Genomic DNA, 18,395 nt, shown 5'->3' with positions numbered 1-18,395 from the left:
CTTTCTGCTGGGGTCATGTTTTCACCACAATGTCCAACACAGACAACTGATTCTATCTTGCATCCTCATTTGGGAGAGACCTTGAAAATTTCTAATTAACTTCCTCTCAACCCATAATTCCAGACAGGTGCCAATTTCATCAGGCCTTTGGCTCACAGAAGGTATCATTTACTTTCGTTGACCAAAGTAATTGAGGATTGATTGTTTCTTCTTTTCTTTTATCTTTATTGTGAGTAAAGAGTGCACTATTCCCTCGTATAGGCTCTTACACCACACAAATACACCTTCATTTGAAGTCTTGAAAAGAAAGCATCGACTTTACCATCAGACCTGCGAAGATACCTAACTGATGAGTTACAGACTACTCCCCATGTTTGCATCTCTCAACCGTCTTTCCTCTAGATCTCATTTGTCAGCTGTGTAGTTCCATCCTTTGATGGTCTTCCATAATCTCCAGATTCCCTCATCTTTCTTTTACCACTCAACGTGGCACCATCAGCACCTTTTTAATCTCCTCTAATTCATATTGACATGCTCTTCCGTCATCCTTCCAGATTCTTTAATCTCTTCACCCTACTCCTGTACCCAGGAGTATAAGCATAGCACTACTGGTTACCTTCTTTGTACCTACTCTGGCCTCCTGATCTCTAAATTCCCATTTTTCTTAAATCTTTCTGATAGCTTCCTGGGCTTTTCAATAGCTAGTCAATGTCTCTTCTTCCTCCTGACTATTCATCATTTTTACTGCATTTTCACTTCTGTTGAGGCTTTCATTTACTCAACAAAATGTATTGGTTGCCTATTACATACAGAATCCTGCCTATAAAACTTCCATACCAAATATTCCAACAAATTCCTATGCATCATTCATATCTAAACTTGCCATTTCTTTTTGCTTGTTTGCTTTGATTTTTTTCTCAAAATAAGCTCAGACCATTACGCAAGTGAAATTCCAACAAGTCAGTCTTCTCCAACAGCAAAAAAAAAAAAAACCCTCCAAAAACAAAACAAAAACAAAAATAAACAAAAAAACCCCAAACCCCTAAACAAACCTGTATAGTTACTCAAAGCTAATTCTGCCAGTGGAGCTGGGGATAGAAGGTAGGGTAAAATCATGGTGGAAAGGCTGGGGGCTGGGAAGGGGTTGGAGCAAGAGAGGGTTAGGGTCCTGCCTATCAGAGTGGGGCCCTTATGTCCTGCACACTCTGCTCTCAGGTGGCCAGGGGGCAGGGGGCAGTTCTTGCCTCCCATTGTGTGTGTAGGGGGTGGGGGTCACACCCCATGTTCCAGTGCCTGGCAGAGCTGGCTCCCTTTAATGGGTAGTGAAGAAGACTGGGCTGGCTGGAAGGAGGCGAGGACCCTGCTGATCTTAAATGTGGTGACTCCTGCCCCTCCCACTTCCTGGGAAAGTAGGAAGGGGACTGGAGAAGACCTGGGAGCTTGACAGGAATGAACAAAGGCACAGAAACGTGGGGTGCCGGGGTGGGGGACATACATAGGCTGATCAGTGTTAAACTTGCCATTTCTTGGTAAATACACACTTTGTGGCTATATGGTCAGTTACAGGAAGACAGCCTTACTCACAGTGGCCATAGATATTCCAATTCACTGGAATAGTTAGGGTAGCGAATATAGAGTGAATATGTGAAATTACCGCTGCAAATGCACAGCTACTTGCTGAAAGAATGAGGAACGTCTGGGGCGGTGGGCGAGGAAAATCCAGCCTGAAATGGGCAGCACAACTCCACGCGTTCGTTCAGAACTGCCCTTGCTCCACAGCGGAGCATAACCCTGATCCAGCTTCAAAGGTCAAAACAATTAAGAAAGTAATTGACATCATACTTCCATTTCACTATAAACTCCCTAAGTCTGTGACTGCCAGATTGCTTTTCAAATTCTAGTCATCCCGGTCCCCTGAGCATAGTGGAGGACAAGTTTTAATAAAAGGTTTAAGAATAAGGGAAGGAAGGAAAACAATCAGAACATGAGAAAAAGAATTATGGAAATCTGGCCATGGGATTTATGCAGAAAGACCTTTATTTTGCATTGTGCTGTGTTGACTTGTATGAGAAATTCAGTTTATGAGCATCTCAATTTAGGAGACTTTCGTTCTCTCTTAAAGAGTACTCGGCAGCTAAACCAATTGCTGTTACAGTTCAAGAAGGGGAATGTCGAAGTCAGATCTCCCCCTCAAAATACTTCCAAAATTCAAAAAAAAAAAAAAAAAAAAGGAAGGCATAAAAAATAAAAACCCACTTCACCAAAAGGACAATTTGGGATGTATAAAAGAACAGTTTGTACTTCTGCTGAGTTCAGAAAAGATTCATTTAGAGGGCGACTATGAAATCGAGTAGCGAACCAGCAACTTAGTTAAATTGCTGGCTGGAGGGCAAGCCCGCTCTCCCGGCAGCTTTTATCCTTTGCAGCCCACATCCCCAGCCCGCAGCAGCCAGCCGAGGCGCGTGCTGCGGTGCGACACTGCCATCTACAGGACCTGCCTCGCCCACGCGCGACACCCCGGGTCCCGCCACACCACCCGCCCCGCGTCTCGCCTCGCGTGCTATCTTTACTAGCAGACGATAGTTAATTTTTCATCAGAAGCAACGACTCTGTTTAAAGCCCAGGTTGTTGTTTAATTAACATCAGCAATAAATAGGCTAAATAACCTTAAGGGGCACATTTTCTTGTAGGGAAGGCTGTTTTTAAATGGCGAAGAAGTTCCTTTGGGGGGGGGGGGGAAGAATCAGGAATGTATTTACTGTATTGTTCTTGACCGTCAAAGTAGTTATGCAAGCAGCAAGACCTTAGCCAGGAGCAGAACTTTTCCTTGACCTCGGTTCCTCAAATGTTCCTCAAATTAAGAGTTCATTTTCTTCCAAGAACCTGTAGAGTCGTGTGCATAGGATTCCTTTTGGGGGAGAAAAAAAAGCACACTAGTATATTTGGTATTTGAAATATGATTAGAGGTTTCTATCTTTACAGCACAGCTTAACCCAAGGTGATTTACTTAGTGTTAAAACCCAAATGATGGTTTGGGGTCTATTCAGCAGGTGATGACTCACGCAGAGCAATACGAAATTATTCTAGAATCGAGCCTCCTACGAGGATATTTCTGGTACTTATTTTTATTATTTCCTTAGAGCAGGATAAACTTCTCATACGTGGACTAAGATGACCAATACACAAGAAAAGGCTCATATCAGAGGAAACAAAAGCTCCCGGACTACATTAGCTGGTATTGTCTCTTCTCTGATAGATAGTAAGTCGGCATGCATGGTTTGAGAAATCAGACAGCAGCACACTAAAACATTCCAGAATCCTCTCCTTCTCCACGTAGACAAATGCTCCAAAGACAACGGTTTTAAAACATTTCAGAGGCATGTTTAAAAGGATGCAGAGGGCACAGAAAATGTGAGGCTTATTTCCCTGCTTTCTGGTTCGTCAACTGCAGTAGCAACACTGACTTATTGAAAATGATATGAAAATCAGAAGGATAATTAGAGCTCATTTCTACTTGAAGCAACAGCCTGAAATTTTCATTGGATTTACACAAATTATAGAAAAATCAAACTTGGCATTATCTCATCCTCACATGTCTTGTTCATACCACGAAGGTCGGTCTTCTCAGCCGGTCGGGGGTGGGGAAGTAGAGGAAAGGCACAATGCCATCTAAGTTTATTGCTGCTGCTTCCTACCATTATTTTTCTTCCCTCTGTTTCATCCTTCTTGTTTTTTCATTTACTTTACCTAGCTCTATTGTTTGTATCTCTGAAAGGAACTCAAAATCCTTTTGGGGATAAAGTGAGAGTAAAAATAAATAGGTACATAAACTTTGCTACTGCTGTTTATGACCATCTTTTACGCTTTTCACTCTTAATCTGTCTGGAATTCTCTAGATCTGTCCAAATGGACAAAACCAAGCACATTGATTATGAATTCTTTCCCATGACTGACCCCATGTGGTCCAATGTGTAGCTTCCCTTGCCTGGGCGACAGGCCACGTGGGTAGCCAGCTTGCCATGGCCCCTGTACAAGGAGTTTCAGCAGGACGTTCGGAAGCAGAGTCTCTCTTTATCTGTGCATTTCTTTCCTGGGGCTGCCAAAATAAATTACCACAAATTGGATGGCTTATAACAACAGAAATGTATTCACTCACAGTTCTGGAGGCCAGAAGTCTGAAATCAAGGTGTCTGCAGGGTCATGCTTTCTCTGAAGGCTCTAGCTTCTGATGTTGCCAGCATCTTTGCTGTTCCTTGGCTTAGAGATGCATCACTCCAACTCTTAAAAACTGAGAATAAACTGAGGATTGATGGGGGTGGGAGGGAGGGGAGGGTGGGTGATGGGTATTGAGGAGGGCACCTTTTGGGATGAGCACTGGGTGTTGTATGGAAACCAATTTGACAATAAACTTCATATATTGAAAAAAAAAAGATGCATCACTCCAACCTCTGCCTCTGTCTTCACATGGCGCTCTCCTCTCTGTCTCTGTGTCCCCCTCTTCTTAGGACACCACTCATTGGATTAAGGTCCCCCTTAATTCAGTATGACCTCATTTAAACTTGATTATATCTGCAAATACCCATTTCCAAATAAAGTATCATTCTCAGATACCAGGTGGGTGTGAGTTTGGAGTGTGGGATGGGGAGGACACTATTTGACCCAGCACAGTATGTTTAATTTGAATAATGGTACCTTCTTGAGAGAGCTCTTGTGACAAGGACACAGGACTCCGTGTGGCACAAACTGAGCATGAATTTAAGGGAAGTTTTCATTAAAATCCAGCCATACCTGCCCTTCTCATAACATTGTCTACAGTGGTGAAGGCTCTATCAAGAATGCAAGCTCAAATGGTCTTTTTCATTTCCATTTTTGTATGTTTCTCTTAAAAGAAAGCTTTACTGGTTTACTTTCAATATTGTACATTGTTTTTCAAAATAAATTCTGCAGGTCTTCTATTTACATATATTAAGCAAAATACTTCTCTACAGAAGACAAGGGACTGCACTAATTATTTGACACTTGTGGTAGGAGAGCAGGTAAGGTTATGTTACCAGATGCTTGCTACAGGCTGGGAGCATTTGCTGTGACACCCAACTGCTCTTTTGAGTTCGGTTTTCCTTTTATCCCCACCTCCTTCTCATTCTTGTCCTATTGCTTCCAGAGACTGTGAGTAGGGCACTAGTTTTTGCTTCCTCCTTCGATAATCCAGAGAAGCTAGTGAAAGCTTAAAGACGATAGGGCAAAGCTAACATGAAGAGACATGTTTAGATACCATTCAGAGCAACACTGAAGAATTATTCAACTCAAGCAGACTCAAAGCAGAACCTCCATGGAGAGAGAAAGCGAAATAAGAGATTAGTCAGTCCATTTGATGGTCTTGTTAAGCTAACAGCCTTTCTCACCGTCATACATTCTCCAGAGAAGTTTAGTATGGAATGAATTCTGGATGGTCATTTAAAGAACATCAGCTCCAGGCTTATCATGGTTCAACGAAAATTCTACTTTTAAAGTATTTTAACATGTGTCATTTCCTCTGTTAGGTGTATACAGGCTTTACCCGGCCGGGATAAATGCCCTCTGCGTTCAAGACACAGCAAAACAAATTCTTGCAACTTGGAAGCCATTCCTGACATTCTTGATGCAGACCATGTTGATGACAACACAGGCACGTATGCACTGGTTCCTGTTACCAGTGTGTCCATAAGGTGCATGGGGCATGCAGAGGACCTTTGTCAACATGGTCTCCTCCCACCACATGCTTGTTGTCTGAGTCAGCAGGACACACGTGGCGGGAAAAACTAGAACTTTCTTCTTTTAGGAGGGAAATTTGGAAGCAAAAGCTGATGTTTCCCACCTGGGTGGTATTGGCAGAGTCACATAGCTAATACAACCTCTTGTAATTTAAGCCAGAGCCAGAAACAACACAATAATATGGGGATCTGTAATTAACAACTGGTAAGATTAGAGTTACTTTAAGAGGAAGAAGTCATTCTTCAAATGAGAGACGACTATATTGTCTCTAACAGAAGCTAATGCTCACATCAGTGAGGAGCATCCCCTTGCAAAACAACAACAACAACAACAAAAACCCAGAGTGAATCATCCTCTTGTCTCTGGCTGATGAGAAGACTGGGATGGAATTGGAATGCCTCGCCGTGAAGCTGAGGACACTTCAGCATCAGGACCTCATAAACACTGGGAGTTACTGAGAGATGCAGTGTTCTAGGTGGTTAGGAAAAGCCAGGTTGCAATAAGGAAGCATTTCCATGTAAGCATTTCTGGAAAATTGCCTACAAAGATCTCAAGAAATGCTGGGTCTCCAAGTCTTCAATAATTAGTTGTGAATTCTTTTCTTGTTCAATCATTTGCCTACTTTTTTATTCATAATTTTGTCTTCATCTTCTAAAAATAAGCGCCTAAAAATTGGGTTAGCGGAGGCAAACAGCCACGGCTGGAGGGTGTGGTAGGGAAATAGATTCTCTCCTACTGTCAAGTGCGACAGAGACCATGTAAAAAGATAACTAAGTATGTAGAGGTGGTGATTGAGAAGAGTGGGCATTCACCTGCACACTCGTCTTTCAAAAGCCTTAAACAGTAGGTCTTCTCCTTTGATGGACCAAGGGTAAAGTAAAACTTTACCTGCAGACACCTGTCCCTTTCATACTCTTTGGAGCTCTCATTGATCCTTCATTTAAAAAAAATAATTAAAAAAAATTTTAAACCTGTGAACTTCCACCATAGGACTTGTGGATGAAGCAGGAGATCCTCAGGGAGGGATGGTAACTGTTCCTGAACTGGTGTAAGGGGCTTCAGTGACCTTGGGGCTGGAAAGACATGTCCTGGTGAATTCTTAAACCAATTTCCCATTGGTTTTGGCATCAATGAGAGCCTTTCATGGCCCTGGCAAGAGAAACATTAAGAATTAATTCCCAGGTAGCTCAATAAGTTGAGCATCTGACTCCTGATTTCAGCTCAGGTCATGATCTTAGGGTCATGGGATTGAGCCCTGCAACAGACTCCATGCTGAGCCTGCTTAAGATTCTTTCTCTCTCTCTCGGGCACCTGGGTGGCTCAGTTTGTTAGGTGACCAACTTCAGCTCGGGTCACGATCTCACGATTCGTGGGTTTGAGCCCCACATCAGGCTCTGTGTTGACAGCTCAGAGCCTGGAGCCTGCTTCGGATTCTGTATCTCCCCCTCTCTCTGCCCCTCCCCTGCTCATGTTCTGTGTCTCTCTGTCTCTCAATAATAAATAAATGTTAAAAAAAAAATTCTCTCTCTTCCTGTGCCCCTCTCCCCTGCTCGAGCACACTCTCTGTCTCCAAAATTATAAATAAATAAATAAATAAATAAATAAATAAATAAATAAATAAAATGTATCCCCTATTCCTCATCCTCCCAAACACAGTGACAATACACACCTTTTGAGATTCAAAACAGGAGCTGTGCCACACCTACCTTGTGCATTTATATGATTGAAGCACATGCTCTGCTAGTTTCAGACCAAGGAAAATAAAATGGTATAAAGCATCTCAAATTTAAATTATAACCCAGGTGGTGATGATGGTGAGATCCCAAGAGAGAGGAATGTATGGGCTTTGCTTTAAAGCATGACTATACTCATTGTGACTGCTTATTGTAAAAATACATAAGTTTCTTCCAACAATGGGCTTTTTAAGTGCATATGCCAATTCTTCTAGGAGTATGGTACTGCCTAAAAGCAGGGATTACATTGGGAGCTCAAATATTTTCATGAGTAAAAAAAAATATGTTACACTGTTTAAAGGCTTCAGGTCCTCTAGGGGGAGGAAGTTGTGTAATGATACTCAAGACGCAGTATGAAAAATGGGAAGGAGACCAGAGACATCCCCAGAGAACCAGGAGGATGGATCAGGTGGTCAAATCAATTGGAAAATTCCTTATATTATTATTTTAGGACAATGGCCTTGGTTTATTCATTTTTCTATCTCCTATAAAATTTATTAGAATGATCTGTGCATAGTAGAACTTTAGTAGATATTTATTGAATTAATAAATAAAATATAACAGGTTATGCTTAACTATACAATACTAGGTACCAATGAGTTAGAATAGAGGTTCTTAGAATCATCTAGAAAGCTTTTTAAAAAATATAATGTCCCCCACCCCAGGCCAATTAAGTCTGGAATCTCTGGAGTTGGGATCCAGATATACCTATTTCTCAAAGGTTCTTTAGCTAATGCTGATATACAGAGAACAGTGAAATCTACTAAATGGCATGATCTCCCAAGATCTCTTCCAAGACCAAGATTCTGTGGTTTCTAAAACATTATTAGGCTCATTGAATGATATGTTGGTACCAAGCGTTTAAAACTCCTTTAGCTATAGCCAGGACCAGCTACATAATTTGAAAGGCTCAATACAAATGAAAATGCAGGGTTCCTTATGAAAAATTATTAAAAATTTTAAATTAACAATAATTTTGAGATGACGACAACCATAAAACTTTACACCAAGTGTGGGGTTCCTTATAAGGACAAGGAGACCCTGTGTGACTGCACTGGTCACACACCCATAAAGCTGGCCCTACCTATAGCACCTAGCCCAGCCATAAGAAATAACAACCTCATAATCTTTATTTACATCACTACTACAACTCTTTGTTCTTGCACTGTCAGAGAGGTGAGGTCACTCTCATTACAGTCTTTCCTGCTTCGGGAAATTTTAAGAGATAAAAAGGATATTGGAAGTAATCTGGTGTAACATTACATCTAAAGAAGGAATTCCTTTCAAGTTCCCTCTAGTATAGTAGAAATCAGACAAATCATCTAGTGACCTAGAAAAAGGACTTACCTTCTCACTGGCTCATCTTCCTCATTTATCTGTGAAGACTGATGCCCACTGCATCCTGTTGGTTCTTCTCCCACAGTCCACCATGGTTGCTCTGAACCAATTTGGGGGCCACATTCAGCACTTACTGGTCTGCAAATCACATAGACAAGACCACAGCTCATTAATAAAGAAATTTATATTTTAAAGATTATATAGGAAGATGGTGGAAAAAAGATTTTGTACTGGACATCCCATAACATAAATGTCATCAAATTTCCCAGTAAGCATCTTTGTTTTTCTCTAAAAGTTTCTTTCCCCTGGCAGCTACCTCATCTCACATTTTTTTTCTTCCCTGCAAAAATTGCCTTAAAAATTTTCCCCCATGCTTCCCCTTTATCTTGAAATATTGAGCTCTCTCCTTAATATGCAAATGGAATTCAAAGACAGAGAGAGAGAAAGAGAAAAAACGTTTGTTAAGCAACTGAACTATGACCATCTACTACTCCCCCAGCATGGGGACATCTCAACACCACTCCCACCTAAAAGGCTTCTCAAAAAATCTCCTCCCCCCCGAAAGATGGTAGGGGATTGGAAGAGTCTGTTGCCAAGAAAATAGGGTTTCCTCTATATAATTATATAGGTAAAGTGACTAGATCACAGTAAATGTTAATTCCCTCCTTCCTTCCACCCTCCGCAGTATTCCTGGCTAAACACTTCCAGCAATGAGAGGGGCTCATTCCCTCACATTTATTAGAATAATAACAGAACAAATCCATTCTATTTTTCTTTTAATTTTTTGTTGTTTGTTTATTTTGAGAGAGAGAGAGAGAGAGAGAGAGAGAAAGACAGCAAGCAGGGGAGAGGGAGGGAGAAAGGGAGACAGAAAATCCAAATCAGGTTCCATGCTGTCAACATAAAGCTCATTGTGGGGCTCAAACTCACGAGCCATAAGATCATGACCTAAGCCCAGGTCCCATACTTAGCCGACTAAGCCACCCAGATGCCCCTCCCCATTCTGTTTTTCAAAAGCTCTACTTGTTGGGAATTCTCCCTTATGTTGACCCAAAATCAGGTTCCCTGTAGCTTTTATCTGAAATTTGTTCTTCCCCTTGGGACAAATTAGAACAAGCTTCATTCTCTTCCAGGATTGTAGCTTCTCCCTCCACAGGTTTCTCCCTGTTCATGTACTGCTTTTCTTGCAACCCACTTCCCAAATTCTGGACTTATGGGCTGCCCTCTACTGAACAATCCCAACTTCCTCCTTTTAAAAATGTGTTACTCCAAACTAAATACAATCTCTAAATGTGGCCTGTGATATACTGTATGTAGAGGGCCAAAGGATCATTTCTTTCTTTCATCTGGGCACACTCCAATTAATTATTTAATCAAAGCATCTCTTGATTTCCTTAGCTCTTTGGGCAGCCCTCTCAGGAGACTCTTTGGACTATCACAGGGGTACAAGAAGGGCACTGATGCCGAGCCTCATGCTTTAGTCACTAACTGTGCTGAAGTAGGCCACTAAAATTTCAGCAATCAAAGATGGATTGGCTGTGACTCAGAGCAAAGGCATCAAGTAGCATTAATTGAAGTAGCAAAGGCTCCAAGTGACAGATTCCTTACTCTAAAAGCAGTAGATGAACCCAGAAAATGAACATCACACTCAATAATAGCTTGCCTGCTCCTGTCCCCTCTGTGATCCAACCAAGTGAACACCTGCTGTCTCTCAGGCATTGTGCTGATGTGGTCTCATTCTCAGGCAGCTTAGAATGTAATCATGGCAAACAAGTAACTAAAAAAATAAGTAGGCAATCACAAATTGGGATGAGAGATAGGAAGGAAAATAATAGAGTGTAATAAGAGGCAGGATAAAAAGAGGGACCTCCATTAAGTATGGATGATGAGGAAAAAGTGTCTCTGAGAAGATGACATTTAAGTTTTAATACCTGATAGAACTGAAAAAAACTAGCCAGGCAAAGAACAGGTGGGGAGAGGTTATGGCAGGAAAGGGCAGAGTGGGTTACAAAGTCCAGAGGGAGGAAATTTTGGTATGGTTGAAGAAGCTGAAAGGATGTCAGTGTGCTTGGAGCTTAGTGAAGGAGAGGGAGAAGATCAGAAGAAGGAATGAGAATGGAAAGCTGGGTGGGGCTGAGTTCACACAAGCCCTGGATAGCCATAGTAAGGAGGCTGGGTGGTACAGAATCAGTGCTATGAAAAATTTTTGATGAGCTTTAAGCAGAAAAGTAGGATAATCTGATTCAGGTTTTGAAAGAAAACCATAGCTGCTTTGTAAAGGAAAAAATGGAGGGAAGCAAGATAGGAAGTGTGGGATTAGTTTGAAGGCCGTTGAAGTTGAGGAGACACTGTTGGTAGCTTGAATCCCAATGGTAACAATGAGGACAGAAAAAATGAGCAATTTTGAAAAATATGTATCAGAATCTCAGCTGACCTTTAACGCATTTGATTCTGGTCTCCGTAGATATACCTAGGATTTCTTAAAATGTGGTCCCCAGATAAGGAGCATTACCGTCAGAGGTGCAGATCTCAGGCTCCATGCCAGATCTACTGAATCAGAAACTGGAGGTGGGGCCAGCAATCTAGTTTTGACAAGCCTTCCAGGTCATTCTAATGTATGCTCAAGTTTGAGAGCCGCCCACTGACCTAGAGGAATTCATTAACTTGGGATTTTCTGAATACAACAAAACATGGTAGAGAATTACTAAGCCAATATTGTGGAATTAAAATATATTTGCCATGCTGTTAATAAAACCTAGTATGACAGGCTTCAAATATTATTGTAGTGTTCTGAAATAAAATTCTAGCTCCTATATACTGGGAGCTTATTTGAAAACTTGGCTACTAAGGTGAAGAGAATCTGCTTCTGGTCCTACTGGGATATTTTTTTATCCTTATATTACCCCGATTATACTGATGCTCTTGTGTTTTCCATGACATTTTGCATTAGGATGGTTGCATCCTTATATCTAGTCCTCAGTCTTCAATGTTTTTACAAATTTGCTCAAAGATTTCATCTACATTTGGGCTCCATGGAGATTCCTCCTTCCAATATGTTCTGAGAAATGTCAGTTGCTTGCTTTGTTAATCATGGGGATAAGATTTTTTTGTTTGCTTTGGTGATCTCTCTCATTCTAGGAAAGAGAAATTTGATTTATTCCACCGGGCAGAAGTCACACCTGACCAGGGGATTAAATTAAAAATGGTGGTCCTCTGTGCAGCACCACGGAACTTCCTTTGGCATACCATTAAACATTCTGTTGGAAGCATTGGTTTAAGGATGTCACTGTTTTACTATACTCATAACACTGTTGGGTGGGCCAATTTTTAGTGATTAGCATAGATTACCAATAATTACATATTTATAATATTACCCGAAGAGTAGTAACCTGAGTTCCAAGTTTGGGTTTGGAAAAGGAGAAGACATTGCAATGGATCCTAGAAGCAAGGAGTTACGGCAAAATAATGGAGCTTCTAAAGTATGGAGACCACTGGGGAAAAGCAAATGCATGCATTTCTTAGTAAGCATCTCAGGTCTACAACAGTGTCTGACCAACTGGCAGGTCTTGAAAAATTAATTATTTATTCAGTCTTGAAAAGTTATGGAATTCCAATATATGCTACAACATGGATGAACCCTGAAGACATTATGGTAAATGAAATAAGCCAGTCACAAAAGGACACATATTGTATGATTCCACTTACATGAGTTACCTAGAGCAAGCATTCACAGAGGCAGATTGTATAATAGAGCATCCCAGGGGTGGGGTTGGGGGGGGGGGGGGCAGATGCCTAGGAAGAGGAGTAAATAGGGAGTTAGTGTTAATGGGTACCAAGTTTCCATTTTCAAATGGAATTTCAGGGGCCAAGGGCAGGCCTCACCAAGATGGGCCTCTTTGGCATGAAGATTATTTTGAGTTAAAAGCAATCAAAACCCAGCAGATTCAGGAAAAGCTCTTTACTTCCCTCTTAACTGCCTAAAAGTTTAGATAGAAAACATGCTCAGGAAGAGAGCTATCATCATAGATAACTACATTATGCTATGAACTAAGTATAGTAGACAGGGAGGAACATACCAAGGCTTATTTGATCAAAGTCCGCTATGTCCCATTGTTTCTGAGTGGCCCAGCAGACATTTGCTCTTTTTCATCTTTCTAGGAATTGCATTCCTTCCCTTTGAAGTCCCAGATTCCTACTCTCTTCTCCGTGGTTCAGGATGTCTTATATATCTCATCTTCCTTGTGTTTGGAATTTCATCTCTGTGTAGATTCCCTGTATGTATGAAATTAATTTTGATTTTGTCCTGCTAATCTATCCCTTGTCAATTTGATTCTTAGCCCAGCCAGAAGGACCTTCAAGGACAGAGAAAATTCCTCCTCCCCAAGAGGAAGATGAAAATATTCTGGAGCTGGATAGTGGTGATGCTTACAAACATTGTGAATATGTTTGAACCCGCTGAAATGCACACTTAAAATGGCTAACGTGGTAAGTTTTATGTTATGGATGTTTTATCACAACAAAAAATTTTAAGAGTTCAAAGGAAGCGTTGAATAAATACTTGTTTACTGATATCTCCACAGGGCTATAATAAAGATGAAATAACATGACATATAAAATGACTGCAAATACTCATTATCATTAGAACTATTGCACATTCTGAAATCATCATGTTTACCCCCTGCATCATCAGAAGACCTCAGAGTTGAAACTCAAGATGTCTGTATTTAGAAAGCCGGGTTTATTAACAATATGATTATGCAAATATTACCACAAGTACCACTCATCAGGCCTTGGAACTCCTAGACCACATGCCTTCATCCTTGGTCTTTTAAGTACAGTGGTTGTTAATGACTCAATGACTATATTACACAAATATACTTGCCATGTTCATCTTAATCCACCAAGGAAATAAAAATTTGATTGTGGGATTCTTCCTTTGTTTTTTTTTACACCAAACCTAAGAAGTCAATAAAATTTAAAAGCTAAGCAGTTTCTAATTTTGGTTTATGCATTTCTTTACACTGCAAAAAAATCCAGCAGAGAAGGATTTTTATACATAATAAAAACGTGCATAGTTTTCCCAGAAGGGGGTTTCATACCACAAGATCCTCACTTTCTAGAAAGTAAATGCAATTCCTGATCTGTAACTGCTAGCACACCCACCTGTCCCTTCTTTCTTAATGAGATGAAATTATAAAGGAGAAAGCAATTTGCAAATATCCTCCCCTTAGCTGATTTATGCTTCTACAATGTGTGTCAAATCCTTTCTGAATTGTTTTTGCTGCATATATGGGAAGACATTTAGAAAAAGGTTTTGGAGTGCTTCTAATCTTCTAAATCAACAATAAAGAGAAAATAAAGCAAAGGTCAAGGTTTTGATACACTGCTTCTAAAATACATCCCACACTGAGTAAAATGCCATGAAATCATCTGTCAGAACTGACTTTCTTCTAGAGACTACATTCCAAGAGCGTGAAGAGAGCTGGAGTGGCTATTGATGGTTTTCTTAGATTCCAATACACCTTAATCATATTCACAAGACTGTACTTTCTCATCACTGCAGGAGCTGACAGAATTTTGTGACAATTCTAGGAAATGCTTTCAGATGGCCCCTTCTATGAATTATGAATGTTTCACAAAACTCTGTAGAGAATAGCCTTGTTCTCCACAAATGCAGGGGCTGATTAGGAGGTGGCCTTTCTTTGTTTCCTTGCCTTGAAATTCAACATTCTTTGCAAAGAGTTGGAGAAGATAAATCTCAATAAATTGAATAGGCTCTGTGGGTTGTAAACAATTACTTCAACTCATAAACAGTTGTATTTCTTTTATTTTTTAGAGAAGATTGCGCAAATTTCAAAATTATTTTCTCCAATCTTTATGTGATAGCAAATAGGTTAATAAGTGACTCCTTTTAGGTGTTAATAAAAAACATACAATTGATTCTCATTATTCCTTGTAGTTATGTTCTATAAATTTGCCACAAACACTGAATCAATGAATACTGACCCATTGCTCATAGGGGAAATTCAGGGTTAGGTTCTTGTGAGGCTCTGCTCACATTTTCGTCAACTGAGTGATACATAACCATGTTTTATGTTTAAAGATACTTTAATATATATCAGTGATTCATTATCATCAGACTCACAGCCAACAGCACTATAACTTATGCCTGAATGAGGCTTATCTAACACATATTTTCTCTGCTGAGACACATCACAGCCTTGTTGCACTTAGGAAAAACTAGCCATCACTTCAGCACTATGATCAAGGACAGTTTTAAACACTATAATTACTAACAAATTAAAAAAATGCAAAAAAAAAAAGTGCAGCAAACAGACATCAAAAGGGACAGTCATTTGCAATGTGAAAATTGAAACAAGAAGACAGAGGGGTACCTTGTTTGACATCACCTGGGAATGTATGCATCAAGCAACTCAAATTCTCCTCTGCTCTGTGCATGTTGATGAATGACCACAAAAGCACCACAGAGTATTGATTTTAGAGTTACAAATAAACTCCAGCAAGGAGGTGAATTCACAAATATGAAACCCACAAACAATAAAGATCAACTATATAAGTATTCATCTGAGACATCTCTTAGCTTAGAGACCATTTTTCATTTCAAAACAGTGGTCAGCTGTTAGGACACAGTGAAGGAAGCCCACCCAGTTGTGAGATTTATGACAATGGTTGTGTATCCATTCTATTTCCCAAGTCTCTAGACAGTCTTGTACTAAAAGTTATCTTACTCGTCCTTTGTTCTGTGGGTTTCCCGTGAATGAATTTGGTGTGATGGAAAGGTTGGAAGCTGTCTAACCTGATAGAGGTGATCAGAACCTGACTGGACTGCCTGATATTCATAGTGGAGGCAGCTTCTGGTTGGAAGTTGGGACCATGTCGCAAGACAGGCTGACACAGAACCCACGTCTCAGTAGTGTAGGGTCCAGGGAGTCACTCAGATAACCACACAGTGGGTCAGATTGAAAGACTAAGGAGAACATAAAAAATGAGAGAATAAGGCAGGAATTAAGAGGATATACAGCAAGAAGGTAAGGCTTCAAGGAACTTACCAGGTAAGTGCCAGCAGTTAGACCACAGAGAGTGCTGGAATTCCCATCCTCTGAGCTCTTTCGTGTATGAGTTCCAGACTAGAGGAAGTTATTTAGAAAGAATTGTGCAGGGGTGCCTTGGTGGCCCAGTCGGTTAAGCGTCTGACTTGAGCTCAGGTTACGATCTCGCAGTCCGTGAGTTCGAGCCCCGCGTTGGGCTCTGGGCTGATGGCTCAGAGCCTGGAGCCTGCTTCGGATTCTGTGTCTCCCTCTCTCTCTCTGCCCCTCCCCCATTCATGCTCTGTCTCTCTCTGTCTCAAAAAAAATAAATAAATAAAACGTTAAAAAAAAAAAGAAAGAATTGTGCAAAACTAGAGTCAAGTATCATCTAATAAGTGTAAGTCTTGATCAGGCTTAATGAAATAACTTTAGGAAATACATTCCATACTTTGGAAGATAACAGTTAACCACAGACAATGATAAAATTCATACACCTAGAATTAACATCTCAAAAATCATCTGCCCAAGCCTTAGCTTCTCAACCACTCTGAGCAGATACATGCCTATTTTATTCCCAAATGTTATGAAAAGTGGGAACTTTTAATTATTCATTGGTAGCTAATTTCTGTGGCTTTATCAAAGTAAGTCCCCATTCTATGAATTTGCTTTCACTAATGATTGAATGCTATGTTTATGACATGCAGACCGCTTGCCAAAAAAAAAAAAAAAAAAAAAACCCAGAAACTATTCAACTCCTACCAAGTCACTTGAGAAAAGCCAAGAAAGGAGTTTTCTATCAAATGAGCACTTTCTCCAACAGAAATAGGGCTGCAAGATTCTCTTTCTCAACAAGACAGCACAGAATGGGGGCACAGTTTGTCCCTTGCTATTTTTCTGAAGTGTTCTATAGCTGCCACCTCCAAGACAGTTTTATTGTGTGATAATTGTGTGTTCATGTTTGGTTTCCCTCTAGGTCCCAGCCTTCCTAAGTGGAGGGATCAGTCCTGTTTATCTCCACCACAGTGCTTGACAATAAGTGCTCAATAAATGTTTTATGGAAGAATGAGTTGAATTGTATACCAAGTCTGCCTTTCTCTATGTGTATCATCACCTCCATTTTCGGTTGATTTAAATTACAAAGAAATAAGGATTGGCTGCAAATCCACTGATTTGTAAGGACTCATCCTGTTCTAAAGTTCTTTGAGCATCCTGTGAGCATCAAAATCTGTCTGGACCCTGATCAAGGGTTCTTCACTGAACTTCTTTTCTAGGCCAGATGCACACCAAGCACCAGTGTGAATATTGGAGACTTACTCCTTAGATCTACTTTGGCAATCTGTCCTAGCCCATAGGAAGCTTCTTCCTTTGACAGGGTGATGTCCTCAAAATTATTCCACTGCCCAAAGAAACTCCAATATAGGGAGCAAAGGCCAAGCCATGCTCCCAAATCCCACTTTATGATTCTACTATGACACTTCATGGTGGCTACTGATCTTTATGCCCTCTTTTCCCTGGAAGTAATTTTATAAAATTTCCAGTGCCAAACAAACATCAACACTAGCATTACCTGAAGATGAAAAAGTACTTGATTTGGAGTCTGAAGACAAGGGTTCAAAGCCAAGTTTTATCTCTTTGGACAAGTCATTGGTTACGCTTTGAATATCAGTTTCCTTATCTGTAAAGTGGAAATGATAACTATATTATTATGAGGTACAAATAAAATAATGAAACATAAAAAGATTAGATGAACCAAAAAGACATGCACATGTAAGTTAGTTTTGTTAACTTAACTTTGGTCACACAGGCCTCCTATCTGTTCCATAAATGCATCACACTCATTTCTGCTCAAGTCCTTTTGCACTTACTGTTCCTTCTAGATAGAATGCTATTCCTGATTAATTCCTACTTCAGTCATGTCTCTACTCAAATGTAACCTCCTCAGAGATAACATCTTGGACCATTCTCACTAAAAACGGACCCCCTGGCCCCTTGATCATTTTAAACTGTTTTATTTTTTCTTGATAGCGCTTAGTGACTATACTATGCTTGTTGGTCTATTGTTCCTCTCTTACTGAGTCACAAGTTCTTTGAGGGCCAGGATTTTGTCCTTTGTGTGTTCCTAAAAACTATTAATGACCCATGCATCGTAGGTGCTCAATAAATATTTGTGGAATGATTGAATAATGTACAAACAGGAGTTGAAGCAATAAAAAAGAAAAAATTCTCATGATGAGATGCAATTACAGCCAGAAAAGTAATGAAGATGAATGACGAAGTATTTGATCTAAAACGAAACTTAAAGCAGAACTTTATTCTATGAATTTTTCCATCAGCATAAATTATCAATATCTCAAATAGATGTATCTAGATAGATAGATAGATAGATAGACAGACATATAGATAGAAATGAGTAAATTATTAGAGGACAAAGAACTCACTTTTATCACATTTGTATACTCTCTCTCCCTTCACCAAGCTGGGTACCTAGTGAAACTAGATAAAATGTTAGTTTATTTGTTTACAA

General features: G+C 40.1%; 1 long non-coding RNA gene across 1 annotated transcript; it reads right to left on the bottom strand.

Annotated features, from left to right (window-relative positions):
- Positions 1-2,241: 2,241 nt before the first annotated feature.
- On the bottom strand, positions 2,242-18,029 carry LOC128311049 (uncharacterized). Its single transcript, XR_008288973.1, has 4 exons — positions 17,439-18,029; positions 8,815-8,960; positions 4,157-6,900; positions 2,242-2,908 (listed from the first exon to the last, which is right to left on the bottom strand). It is a non-coding gene; the product is annotated as an uncharacterized LOC128311049 (long non-coding RNA).
- Between the last annotated feature and the right edge of the window lie 366 nt (positions 18,030-18,395).

Source organism: Acinonyx jubatus, chromosome B4 (genome assembly GCF_027475565.1).
Source record: "Acinonyx jubatus isolate Ajub_Pintada_27869175 chromosome B4, VMU_Ajub_asm_v1.0, whole genome shotgun sequence".
NCBI lineage: Eukaryota > Metazoa > Chordata > Mammalia > Carnivora > Felidae > Acinonyx > Acinonyx jubatus.
This window is presented reverse-complemented; position numbering and strand designations above follow the sequence as displayed.